Source organism: Euprymna scolopes, chromosome 2 (genome assembly GCF_053919585.1).
Source record: "Euprymna scolopes isolate OS-2025 chromosome 2, ASM5391958v1, whole genome shotgun sequence".
Classification (NCBI taxonomy): Eukaryota; Metazoa; Mollusca; class Cephalopoda; order Sepiida; family Sepiolidae; genus Euprymna; species Euprymna scolopes.
Genome location: NC_136483.1, coordinates 71,075,806 through 71,090,071, shown reverse-complemented (window position 1 = coordinate 71,090,071; position 14,266 = coordinate 71,075,806). Strand labels below are relative to the sequence as shown.

General features: G+C 34.5%; 1 protein-coding gene across 1 annotated transcript in view; it reads right to left on the bottom strand.

The window, feature by feature from the left end:
* LOC145292167 (anoctamin-7-like) overlaps nucleotides 1-12,164 on the bottom strand; it is a 284,614-nt gene extending 272,450 nt beyond the window's left edge. The window contains exon 1 of the mRNA XM_080138379.1: nucleotides 11,480-12,164. The gene's annotated coding sequence lies outside the window, so the exon portion shown is untranslated. The remainder of the gene's footprint in view (nucleotides 1-11,479) is intronic.
* Nucleotides 12,165-14,266: the final 2,102 nt, after the last annotated feature.

The window sequence follows — 14,266 nt, the reverse complement described above, 5'->3', positions numbered from 1 at the left end:
TAATAGACGTAAAGTGTTGATACTCGCATGAGCTACTCCTTTTATTTCTCTGTTCGTTTAGAAGCCACTCGAGGATAAGGGTTAATAAGTGTACAACGGTCAATGCGACAATGTCATAGTAATCGTTAGTAGTGGACATTTAGTAGATTGGATTACTTCAATAACTTGTTTACATTGAACTTGAAGACGACCATAGTGTAGTCAGCCGGGAAGCAGGCAAATGGAAGAGAGTTCCTCAGGTGTGCAGTTCTAAGAAAGAAACTTTGTTCACGGAATCTACGTTTAGGTTTAGACACAGATAAAAAGTGGGGGAAATTATTGATAGTGTTTTCAGCTAGACGAGTGTTTCTCGTGAAAGTTTGACGGGGAAGGCCAACGATTGGAGCTCAGGCGAGCACTTGCCATGAAAATAACGATAAAGCAGAGACAGATTCGCAACGTCTCTTCTGTGAGAAAGAGGTTGCAGGAAAGAGAAAAGGGCATCTCCCACTAGCCTACGAAGTCTGTTTACTCTTTCTTTTCTACTCCTTCCTTTCTATATGGAGTAGAAACGGTAGAAATCAATAGTTTTGTGCTACGCCTGTTTCTTAAATAAAAGAAGAAGAAAAAAACAGCATTTCACATAAAGGTGTGAACTCGACATTTTTCAACCAATGAAAATGATTCCTGCTTGTCCCAAAGGATTCATTTGGTAAATCTGTATGAAATGCCAATTTCTAACAAAAACAGCAACTCGATAAGTATAAAGTCTGAGAGTGCCCCAAAGACTCGACAACCAACCAACACGCCATTAATCTTTGTTCACCGACACTTTGATGACCTGGTAAGCGGATGAATACTCAATTCACGCACACAAGAGTTCACATATATTCATACACTGACAAGTAGAACATACGCATAATGTCCCATAAACTCACGCACACATATCTACAAACATATATAGGAATAGACACTTCTAACACTCGTATCTTCTTCAGACTTTGAACAAGAACGGCACAATCATGATGACACAACGAACCAAAGATCGAGACCTCTTCAGTTTAGTTAGATCACCGAAGTTAAGCAACATTGAACCTGGTGAGTATTAGGTGACAATTTGAGAATACCAGGTTCTGTATGCAGGTTAATGTCGATATCTCTCTGCAAGAATTGCAAAAACCAAACGTCGTCATTTTCCCTGATAGGGATATACAAGCAACTAGGGATCGCTTGTAAATTTGATATTCCCGTCGAACTTCTTCCTTCGTAGGAAGCTGGTTCAACCCATCTAGAGTGAGCGCCGCTTCGTTACGACACTTTGAACATTTCTATTAACACGAGATATCTAACCTTTCTAAATGAAAATGTTTCACGCAAATATCTTGTAAATATATAAATATATTTTGTTCGTTTTTCCTGTTTTTATTTCTTTCCTCTACAACGTCTATTTCGCGAATTTTGCAGTTGCTAAATGGGGGAAACAATCATTTTTCTTCATTTTTAATTGTCAGTGCGAGTTTTGGTATATTACAAAGACGAAACCGACGTCTATTTGCTATCCAAGCTACTATCCAGACTACAGCGTATGTACATTTCATTGTATAAAATGAATCGTTTACAATAGACATAAGTTTGTAACGTAGGTCTGGATTGGATAGAATATTACCGACAATTGCGTCTTTAAAAACCTAAGATCTACGCTGGCAAGTAAAAGGTTATAAATATTTAAAATCTAGAGCCAACACTTTTATGTGAAATAATTTTGGGGGATATTTTATGGACACTTGCAGTATTTGTGCGGATGTGAGAGAAACTAATTGATTTTACTGCAACCCATTTCCACAGTACAGAAGGGGGAAGAGGTGAAAAGAAAGAAGAAGAAAGAGTAAGCCCAACGAACATATCCCTCTCACGTTCGCCCATCTCGCATATCTATTTACTAATCTACCACGGGATTTCAGTAGTAGATAGCCTCAAAAAGGTTTGATGTGCCGTTAAATAAGCAAATTCTTATTCAAGGAAAGAAGCTTGATATTGGCAGCATTGAATGTTAAACATTTACATCCGAAATCATAACTAGGAAAGCTTTCAAATTGAAAAATGACAGGAAGCTTCAACATCTCTTAAAAACTTCAGCTAAAAAAAAGTAGGTCACCGTAGCAAAATCGAAAAAGACAATTTGCTGAAACTGGTAATGAATCGATAGTTTCAAATGTAATAAGTTTTTTTTTTTTTTTTAACACGTTTTAGAAATTATATAATTATTATTCAAAGTTTATTTTTCTTTTTTTGCATTCATTTTAAGTGATAATTTTGAGGGTAGTAATTAAATTAACATGGCCCAAAGATTTTCTGGAAATTGAGAAAACTGAAACAAATGAAAGTAGTATCTCAATAAAAAAATAAAAATAAAAATAAAATAAATAAATAAATAAATAAAACAACAACAACAACAACAATAATAATAATAATAATAATAATAATAATAATAATAATAATAATAATACGCTAAGGCATTTCATATTCGTGCGTTTTTTCTTTTTTTTTCTTTTTTTTTCTTTTTTTTTTCTTTTTTTCTTTTTTTTTTTTTTCACCCGAAACAAGACACATTGTCACTTGGAACGTAAGCGGTAACTATTTGGGATCGTATCTCACAGGGGGGGGGGCTGTAGAGATTTGACATGCTTGTTCATATTACATTTTAATTTCTGCAAGTTAGTACAGTCAGAGAAGCAAGAAACAGAGACGGAATTCCAAATCTAGCAGTAGGAGGGAAGAAACTATTAGAGTAAAGGGCTTTCCTGCATCTAGAGTTTCACGGTGGCGGGTGCGATTTTGATTGAGTGGGAGAACTGCCGACCGTCAACACGACGGTTCTAGGTTCAATCCTTGGCTTGGGAGAGGTGCTAGTCTAGCGGCACTGATGAATGATACAACGAAACGGGACTGTATGTCGATGACTACAAATATATATATATATATATATATATATATATATATATATATATATATATATATATGTGTGTGTGTGTGTGTTTTATAAGTTTTGGTTTCGGTTTCGATTTAAGCTGATGCACACATGTCATATGGTTATATTTTTTTTAATTTTTTAAATCGCAACTTTATAATATATAAAAATCGATAGAACATTAACTCTATGATAATATATACGAAATCTGCAAGAATTAAATATTCAAGCGTACTTTACGACCGGTCTACGCCGAACGTCTCTGCTAACTTGGATAAATACTTTTGCAGTTTTAAAAAAATAGCACAATAATATCAGAGCGTCTACATTTACGCTGAACATCTACGGAATGCCAACATCAATACATTGCATATGAATGAGACACCTGTGGAATTTCCACAGGTCTCGCTAGTTTATTAATAATATGTTAAAATGGTCGACATGGTGATTACTTCGTGGTTGTGCGATATTCGAAAATGGTTTCGAAGCCTTTATAATGTCGATTAGAATCTAATTTGTGGATAAAATTACAGTTTAAATGTCATAATAAAGTATTCTGATTCATCTGTGCTTCTTAAGCCAAAGGAAAACATTACTTATTGAATGTGCACCTGTCGCGTCAAAGAACCAAAAATTACGTTCACAAGGGATTTGTATAGACATAATAATTGGAATGGAGGTCTCTAAACAAAAAGTATGTACGCTAGTGTCAAACTGCAAGACAATATGCTGCGTGCCTTGTTTTTGTGTACTTTGAAGACGATGAATAAATGTAGAAACTTATGAGATTAGAAAATCAGATTTTTTTGTTTTTGTTGCTTTTTTTCTCTTTAAAAAAAAATGTGCAGAAAAGGGGGTGATATTAGAATGTGACAAACGTACAAAATAGTTAATACTAGGAGGCCGGCCGGCATTACCCGGTCGTAAAATACGCTTGAATATGATATTTGATTAATGCAGATTTCGTATTTATTATTATACTAGCAGGACCCGTTAATCAGCGTTGCCCGGTGGAAGCATGTCCCTCTCCTCTCCGAGACAAATTAAAGTACGGTTGTTGATGTTGTTGTTCTTGTTGTTGTTGCTGTTGTTGTTGTTGCTGTTGTTGTTGTTCCAATATCCAACCGCCTCATGTTAAGAACTGCTTTCGGAATAGACACCCCAACCTCTGCATATTAAGAACGGCTTTCGGAATAGTCACCGGCAACATTCCGATGTTAAGAACGGCTTTCAGAATAGACACCTCATTTTAGTAGTGGGTGGGGGTGACTGCCCAAATATTTTCCACAAATTTTATCTTAGTAATCTGTATCAGGATCCCCCGCGCAAATACTATGAACCAACAAAGAAATTTGGGGGTGGCAGTGTCGGTCGGACATAAGTAGATTTGTTAAAACCTACTTGTATCCACGAAATATAAATAAGATTTTCTTAATCAGCATAAGAGAAAACCTTTAGAAGTCGTCATTTTAAAGGAAAGTGTGTAGGTGGATCTAAGGTAAAGATTTATCTTAAAAAATAAATGGTCTATTATCAAACAGCCCCGCCTCGTAAAACAATAAAGAACGGTTGTTGTTATTGTTGTTGTTTGCCAAACTCCAACCTCTTCATGTTAAGAACGGTTTTCAGAACGAAGATCTCAACATCCTCTGTCATCCGCAACATTCCCACATTAAGAACAGCTCTTAGAATAGACGCCTTATCCTGTAAGTGAAGAATGGGTGCGGTCAGAATATTTGCATATTTAACCTTGATAATCGCTGTCAGCATCCCGAGGAGCAAATACTAAGCAAGAAAAGGAAAAAAGTCGTCATGTTAAAGGAAAGTGTGTCTCTTATTTGTCTATAATAAAATACATGCATACAATATTGGGTCGTCAATTTTTTTAGGAATCAATTACAGATAAGTATAGCATCGAACAACGTATGCAAATTGTGAAATTGTTTCACCAAAATCAGGGGTCATTTGTTTTGACTCAAAGAGCATTTTCATGTAAGAGATAACCCAAGTCACAACACAATTCGAAACATTGTGCGTCGATTTGAAGACAAATAAGCTGTACTTGATCTTCCGCGAGTTGACAGACCTCGAAACGTCATCACAAATGAAAATAGGGAAAGAGTGCGAGAGAGTGTGGAGCAGCATCCTGAAACATCGATTCGACAACGTTCCACACAACCTGGGATATGTCGATGCTCACAACACAATAGTCTGCACAGTTTAAAACTATTTCCTTATAAAATACAGCTTATTCAACACTTGAAGCCTGAAGATTTTCAAACAAGGATTCAATATGCAGTTCAAATGCAAGAACTTGTCTGAAATGACCCCAATTTTCTGCAAAAGGTGATTATGTCAGATGAAGCCCATTTTCATTTGAATGGATTCGTTAACAAACAAAATTACAGATTTTGGGGCTTTAAAAATCCAAGGGGAATTCATCAAAAGCAGTTGCATCCCATAAAGTGCACTGCATGATGTGCAGTAACGGAAGAGATTATTGGATTTTACTTTTTTTTTAAATCAAAATCAAAATGTTGTCACTGTTACTGGAGAGATATGCCAGACTATGATTACAGACTTCCTGCGCCCACAGATTCAAAAGATGCTCGGATTATGGTTCCACCAATATGGGGCAACGGCACATACGGCGAGAGACACCATGGAGCTTCTCAGGCAACGTTTTGGCGACAACATTATCTCTCACTATGGCAATGTCAAATGACCACCGCGTTCCCCAGACTTGACTAGCCCCGACTTTTTCTTGTGGGGGATATCTTAAAGAAAGAGTATGCTTACAAACCCTAAACCCTGCAATAATTGAAGGAAAACATCAGGAACAAAATAAGAGAGTTAAATCGCAATCCAGAGATTCTACAATCTGTCAGGAATAATGTTTTGAAAAGAGCACACATAAAATTACAGAAAGATATCATGAAAAATAAAGAATCTATTTAAGTTCAAAACCCTTCAGTCACTTTTTTTGGGACACCCTGTATAAAGTATTTTTTTTTACGAGTTTTTGAATGTGTTAACTATTCTGTACTTTTTTTTACCTATAAAGTTTGCAATTAATGTTTTCTTCAAATTTGTACATATTTTGGAGAGTTTTGTATTTTTTCCCAATGAGTCACAATCATCAACAATGCAAGAAGAGATGAGACGAACGCATGACCGATTGCTAATGAGCTGTCAAAACGTCAGGAACTTTTTTGTTTAATGCTCGCCACTAATGGAAATTTTGTTATCACACTGCCTCAAGCCTAAATAATCCGAATCCGAGCTACCTCCCCCCCCCATATACAACACTGCCCTTCCCTAAACGCGTAGGTTATGCTTGGAAGATGAACAACAGAATAGATATTACAGTATTCGGCGGACCTGAACGAGAATCACCCTCCTATAATTTTAACCGCCGAACCGGTATTCTGCAGTTGGTATTTTTTACGGCCTAACCCAGCATAGTATAAAGACCCCCAACCTCCCCATTCCGAAAGCCGTTCTTAATATGCAGGGGTTGATGGCAACGCTGATTAACGGGTCCTGCTAGTATAATAATAAATACGAAATCTGCATTAATCAAATATCATATTCAAGCATATTTTACGACCGGGTAATGCCGGGCGGCCTCCTAGTATTAACTATTTTGTACTTTTGTCACATTCTAATATCACCTCCTTTTCTGCATGTTTTTTTTTTAAGAAAAAAAAAGCAACAAAAACAAAAAAAATCTGATTTTCTAATCTCATAAGTCTCTACAATTAATCATCGTGTTCAAAGTACACAAAAACAAGGCACGCAGCATATTGCCGTGCAGTTTGACACTAGCGTACATACTTTTTGTTTAGAGACCTCCATTTCAATTATTATGTCTATACAAATCCCTTGTGAACGTAATTTTTGGTTCTTTGACGCGACAGGTGAATATTCAATAAGTAATGTTTTCCTGTGGCTTAAGAAGCACAGATGAATCAGAATACTTGATTTTGACATTAGCCACAAATTAGATTCTAATCGACATTATAAAGGTTTCGAAACCATTTTCGAATATTGCACAACCACGAAGTAATCACCGTGCCGACCATTTTAACATATTATTAATAAACTAGCGGGGCCTGTGGAAATTCCACAGGGGACTCATTCATATGTAATATATTGATGCTGGCAATAAATTTACAATTAATTTATTTAACTTCAAAATTTAGCTGAATTGGTAAGCTCGCCATGAAAACATTTTTCATAATTTTTTTTTTTTTTTTTTTCACGTGTACAAAAATTTTTTCCTTTGGGAAATTAAGTTTAGTCTTTAATCTTTCAAATACAATCAAAAGTATTCGGAAACCTACAAAAAAATTATGATAAATCGGCTTTCAAAACTAGGTCCCTCTATTCTTATTCGTTTATTTTTGCCTGTACCTAAACAATGGATATTAGCAGCAAATCCGCCATTGTGGATCATCTTTTTACTATTCAGGAAATTAAAGATTAAATTAGATTCCTATTTCTGTCACCTAAATTATTTAGTGTGAAAGGAGTTTAGGAATTTATATCCAAACCTAAATATTATTTTTACTTAAAAAAATAACATTAATACACTGTTAGGTAAAATTTGCATAGAATGCTCTGCTTTACGGTTGTTGTAAAAATGGAACGGAAATTTAAATTTCGTTCCCTTTTAAATTCGGTACATTTTTACATTACGTCCAACTCATCGTTCACATTCGATATGTCAACTTTTATAGGTTTTCGGGTATGCTAACAAGGTTAGGGGTGTCTATTTCGAAAGCCATTTTTAACATGGGGTGTTGGGGGTGTCTATTCCGAGAGCCGTTCTTAACATGGGTAGATTGAAGTGTTTATTCGTCGTAAACGTGACCGACAACCTATAAATGTCGACATTTCCAATGTGAACGGTAAGTTGGACATGTAAAAAATAACAAAAAGATATACCAAACTGACTTTTTCGTTTAAAAATGGAATTACTTCCCTTTCGTTAATAACTTTTTTCTTTTAAATATTTTGTGAATTATATATATAAAGTACAATTGTTGAATGTTATTCTTTTTATTATATTCGTTGGGGGGGCACAATTTCAAAAAAGATTAAAACGGAGCGAAATTTAAGTTTCCGTTCCATTTTTACAAGAACCGTAAAACAGCGCATACTCAGCAAGTTTTATCGTAAGTTACAAACATCTAAATCTACTTACATTATATTAGAAACCAAGCGACCCATAAAAATCTGGTAGCTCAGTGTCAAATCTGCTTAAAATATTGACAAAAAAAAAGAAAAAGAAAAAATAGAACTCTCCCAAACATACTGGCAATAATTTGGTTTCGTTCTTCCCTTGAGTGTTTCCAATAAGGGGAATTGACTTACTAGGATTTGTATTAGAAGCTGAGCACTTATTAAAATTATTTGATTGTTGAATTTTTTGCATTTTGGTTAAATTTGTTAGTTTGCAATCGGTGATAGCCCACTCAAAGACTTGAACAAAAGACGAAATTAAAAAGAATTGTACTCATGCAGAATTAGACCCCCTCTCGGATTCCAATTATGGTTAGGGTTCCATCGGCAATAACCGGATTCAACCGAACGTTGTTCAAATGTTGAAACACTAAATCAACATTTTATTTTTTTTTTTTTTTTTGCATAATTAATTAATTATGGAAGTATTTTTCCGTTTATTTTCTTAACATCTGTTGACAAAAAATTTGTACATTCTCTTGAAAAAAATCAAACATTTCTCTACTTTCATCTAACTATTTACAGTGTTCATATAAAGCATTCATCTGTTCTTTTTATAATGAAACTTCCGTTTTCAAAAAGAAACGTTTACTGCCAACTTTCTTTTTAAAAAAGTGCAAGTTTTCCTGAAAAAAAAATCTTTCCTCTAACAATTTATGGTAAAAAAATAATCTTTTTTTTGGGGGGGGGGGAACAACTTTTATTGATAAAAAAATTTGCAAAAAATAATAAAAGTGAATAAACAATACAAAATGCAATTTTTCTTGAGGAATGTGTTCCGTTTTAACAAACTGAGCCACAGCAACGCGTGGCTGGGTACAGCTAGTATAATAATAAATATGAAATCTGCATTAATCAAAATATCATATTTAAGCATATTTTACGACTGGGCAATGCCGTGCGGGCTGCTAGTATATATATATTTCCCAAAACCTCTGGCGTTGATGGAGGGGAGACTAAAACTTGCTTCTGTGGTTGCCAATGATTCGAAATAACAGCAAGGGGAGAGTTAATTCCAAATATTTCTCATATGTTTTATCTCCCCTCTTTTGGAAATAGGGTATGATTCTGAATATCTCCAGTATCAAATAATCCTTATACACTGTGAAATCTACTTTATGTATGAAAACCAAAGAGGGGAGATATAACATATGAGAAATATTTAGAATCAAGTCTCCGCTTGCTGTTATTTCAGATTATTTGAAACCATAGCAGCAAGTTTTAATCTCCCCTCCATCAAGACCAAAGGTTTGGGGGAAATATAATATATTTTGTAATTCATATGCAAAACTAGGAAAAAAAATGACGATAATTGAAACATTTTATGGCTGTAAAAAAGTGCAAAACATAAGCTCTGGATGATAAATGATCCTCTTAATGTGCGACTTTAAGGGAAAATGCCACATGGCCCACTGCACAATCCAGGTAATTACCTTTTCAACGAGCCTTTATTTTATTAAATTTTGATCAATAGTCGCTTAGATTTAGAACTTATAAAATTGCCAAAAAAAAGGCGGTATATATATGATTGATATGTAGTTTTCTTGAAGCATACTGTGGGATAGGTATGTAGTAGAGACTTAGAAGGCTATCACAATGCGAGGAATGAAATATAGTCGTTGTTGGTGAAAGGAGACAAAAACAAGTGGCGATTTAAATATATGTACATATAGCCATATATGTATGTACTTTGTAAATCGCCACTTGTTTTCGTCTCCTTTCACCAACAACGACTATATTTCATTCCTCGTATTGTGATAGCCTTCTAAATCTCTAATATATATATATATATATATATATATATATACTCGTAGCCAAATTAAAATGGTCCTATCTTTGGTTTTATGGGATGAAACTACATGAAAAGTTGCAGGCTTTTTGAAGATTATAATACTATTCTATGGTTAAAATTTTATGAAATTGGTAAAGAACCTATATTTTTTAATCAATAAAATATGCCAAAATTTGCCTACATTTGTATAGTGTCCTGGCAAGCTAGCTTTAGCTTTGCTGCTTTGGGATGAATTTTACTTAGGGTTTGTTTTTGTTTTTTTTTGTTTTTTGCTTGGTTGTCTCCCCTGTGGATTTGCCAGGCTATTAATATTGAAGTGGAGGGCGAGATTCATTTTTAAAAATAACTGAATCCCAAGTAAGGGTTGATATGCGAACTGAGAAACCAAACGTAAAACCAAAATCAGGCACCAAACGAGATTAAATGAAAGAAAAGAAAAGCATTTTTAAGATTCTTTTTTGTAAAGAATAATTTATACTATAATAACCATATATTATTTATCTAGCGTTAAAAAGAAGAAAAAACGGTACTAGTGCACTTATTGATTCGTGATGAAATAATATCCTTATAATTTCGAAAGCTATTCTTAACATGGGGAAGGAGAGGGTGTTTTGTACCTATTCTGTACTTTAACTTTACAAATTAATAAAAAAACATATATCATAAAACGTTAATAAAACTTGAAAATACTATTTTTAAAAATAGCGCGGATCAATGCATGCACTAGCATACACACAAAAAAAAATCTTCCGCTCCATAATAAAGACCAATGTATTCATTTGCATATACATATCCATCCTGTTGCGCAAAACTTATCAAGCAAAAGCCGCAGAAAAAAGTAGAATCTCACGTGGGGGTGGGTATTTAGTGAAGGGTGCTAATCTACGATAATTACCGTAAAATAATTAAAAACGTATACGGAATAACCAAAAATCAAAAGTGTGTGTGTGTATATATATATATATATATATATATATATATATATATATATATATATATATATATATATATATATATATATATATGGCGAATCCTCACGTAGCTTAATTACCGTATATACTCTAATAATTTGTTACCTAACTCTACTCACGTACTGAGCACTGAGCACTGTTGAAATAAATACTGAAAATAGATGCATTATATATTACAAGAGTAGGTACTTATAATTTCAAATTAATTATGAAGACGCGGAAAATTTTGAAAACTGCGGAAAAATGCGCATTCAATGCGAAAAAAAAAAATAAACAAACAAACAAAAGCACGCGACTAGTTTTGTTTCAAGCTCTTTTTGCTATTAGACACGTGAACACGCGATTTTAAGCCTGCAACAAATTTCATCAACATAGATTTTAAAAAAAGAATAAAAAGATATATAAGGGGAGAAACATTTTATAAGCGACTTTTTGGAGTGACGCACAATTTTATATGACGACGTTGTTCAGCGTTTTAAAAACGAAAGCAAAATATAAAGAGATACATAAAGGTTTACTTACTTGTTTCGCGTACTAAAAATGGAAAAATAAATAAATAAAAGTCAACGGCGGTGGTAATGCTTGGGTTTGATAACTTTTTTTCTTGTACGTGTCAATCAAGTAATGCGACACAGAAAAAAGAATGAGAAAGAAAGTCTATCGACGACCAGACGACACCAGCCGCAAATGTAGTGGAATCGATTGCTTCGATGAGAAAAGTAGCGACATTTCTTTTTTCTTTTCTTTTTACACCTGAGAAAGGGGGGGGGGGCTGACGAAAGAGAAAGAGGGAGAGAAAGAGGAAAAGTGGCACAGAGAGAGAGAGAGAGAGAGAGAGAAAGAGAGAATTGATTTTAATGCGCGAATATCTGTGAGAGAACGCAATACAACTGATGTTACTTCTAACAAAACTGAAATATTTTTTTAGAGATTTTAGAAACTAGCGAAAGTGGGGAAAATAGAATGAAATAGATGGAATGGTTAGATCTACATAAAAAAAAATGGGGGGAGTCGTCCGTTGCGTTTATATTGAGGAGTGTGGGGAGGTAACAATGCGATTAGAATATTTCGCTTCTTGGTGACACTCTCATTCGCGCGCTCTCTCCTTCGCGAATTCAATTGGTGCCCAGTTGTTTGGTGAGCACGACTACAAGCACTTGTAGAGGAGGTGTCTTCTTTCAATATTTCTTCTGCTGCTCAATGATATAAACTCGATAAAATCGAATATTGATACTTCATGTAAAATAGCGCAACGCCGTTACGCTAAAAAAGCAGTTCGATTTTGCCGCTTTTCAACTAACTCGTAATTCGCACAATTGCTTAAAGTGTAGTATATTTTTCTCGTGTCGTACTTTATCTTTTCCATCATCGACCATTGAAGAAGTAATCCGGTAACCATTACTATTATCGACACAAATTATTTTAAAGGGGATTCCGTTGGAAAATTAGTCAAAAATCAACTTATTTTGCTTTTAACTACTTATTTGAGTGGTCACGCGCACGCGGTTAACAAAACGAACTGACGACTCTTGGGTGTTTCAAGTTCGAATCCAGATCTTGCCACAAAATCACTTTCACTTGGGATGTTGGCAATCTTCAATACCTCGTAAATACCCGATGTCTTTCTATAAATAATTCTGACTACAAAAATATCGGAGAAACCAATGCTAACAACAGAATCTTCGGATTCATACGATATGATGATGACTTGCTCATTTGTGACCTATTTGCGTTTAAAATATTTAGTAGAAGTTATAAGTCTTTAAAGTTCGTGAATATCGTACCTGAGTAAAGCAGCTATTTTCGTTTAGTCTGTTAGTAACGTAGATAAAAATGGCTACTTTTCTTCAGATGTGATATTTATTTACGGGATTTTATACTTATAAACATTTTAAATATTTTTAAACGCAAATAGGTCACAAAGGTAAAGGAAAATGAATGTCTTTGACTAATTTCCGGCTGGTATTTCCTTTTAAAATTGTTTACATCGTTAATAGTAATGATCAAAAATATCCTCCTAGACTGAGGCAATTTTTCCCACTCAATCTACAGTCTAAATTTGGGGGAGTTGGATTTTCCCAAAATTAAAAACCGGCCTTGTGTCTAACTCTGCCCTCATGGGGAGGCAAGTAAATAGGACGGCTACCCAATGCACTCCCTCTCTTGTTGATTTATTTAAAAAAAAAAAAAAAACTCACTCCTTCTCCTCTTCATGCTTATCTCCACCCCACTTCAAAAAAATAGCCGGGACCCGAAACATTTTATGTTATATTTACACTTTTGGTACTTGATTTGCAAAATTCTCCAATTTTCTGGAGTTATAAAACAAAAGAGAAGACACTTTCGTAGAATACTTTGTCCAACGTTCGTTCTCTTAAAAACAGCAAAATTACAATACATTTTGGTAAATTTATAGATTAACAACCTCCGCTGAATCAAACCGCTCCCCTAATAAAAAAATGAGTCTACTTTTTTTTATAGACGATTACGTATCAACACCTAGAAAAAATCAAGGAAAAAAAACCCCAAAAACCCCAATTAATTTAGAGTCAGGGATCAGTTCCGCATGTAAATCCAACGTAAAATGATCCCTAATTTTCGGATCACTAGCGTTTTAAGGCAGTTAACCAAAAACTGATCTCTTTATGAGAGATAAATTATGTACTTTTTTAGGTGGTTCTACTGTTTTAGGTGATTACATGTTTTACGACCTTGCCACTCGGGCTTAGGGTTGGTGGTAAAAACTGTTAACTGTTCTAAAAGGTTAAAATGAGAAATCATTTAACGTTTAGTTTATATACGAAACTGATTCCAACTCTAAATTATATTGTGTGTGTGTGTGTGTGTGTGTGTGTGTGTGTGTGTGTGTGTGTGTGTGTGTGTGTGTGGTGTCTTTTTTTCTTTACCCCAGGTTTTTCGAAGTATTCACGCGTAATCGCCTAGGAAAGTAGAATCACTTATTGGAGGGGAGGGATTTAGCTACAAATTTACCATTTGGGAGGAGTTCGTATGGAATCGTCTGAATCAAATTCAAATTCAAATTCTATTAAATCTATTGTTTTCCAGTTACGCACTACTCCCAAGTAGAGAGATATTAACTCAAACTCCCTCATCCTACAACTGTGAGTGCGATAGTGACTTATATTTAACACATTTTGTGTATAAATTAATAATTTTATAGAATCACTCCCGTCTCCAATCGGGCGTTTGTTGGTAACATTTTTTTGCCCTAAACCTAAACCCAAACGGTAACGCCCCTAAAAAACATTATAACTCTACCACTAACTGTAAGTCCGAGTTATAACAGTT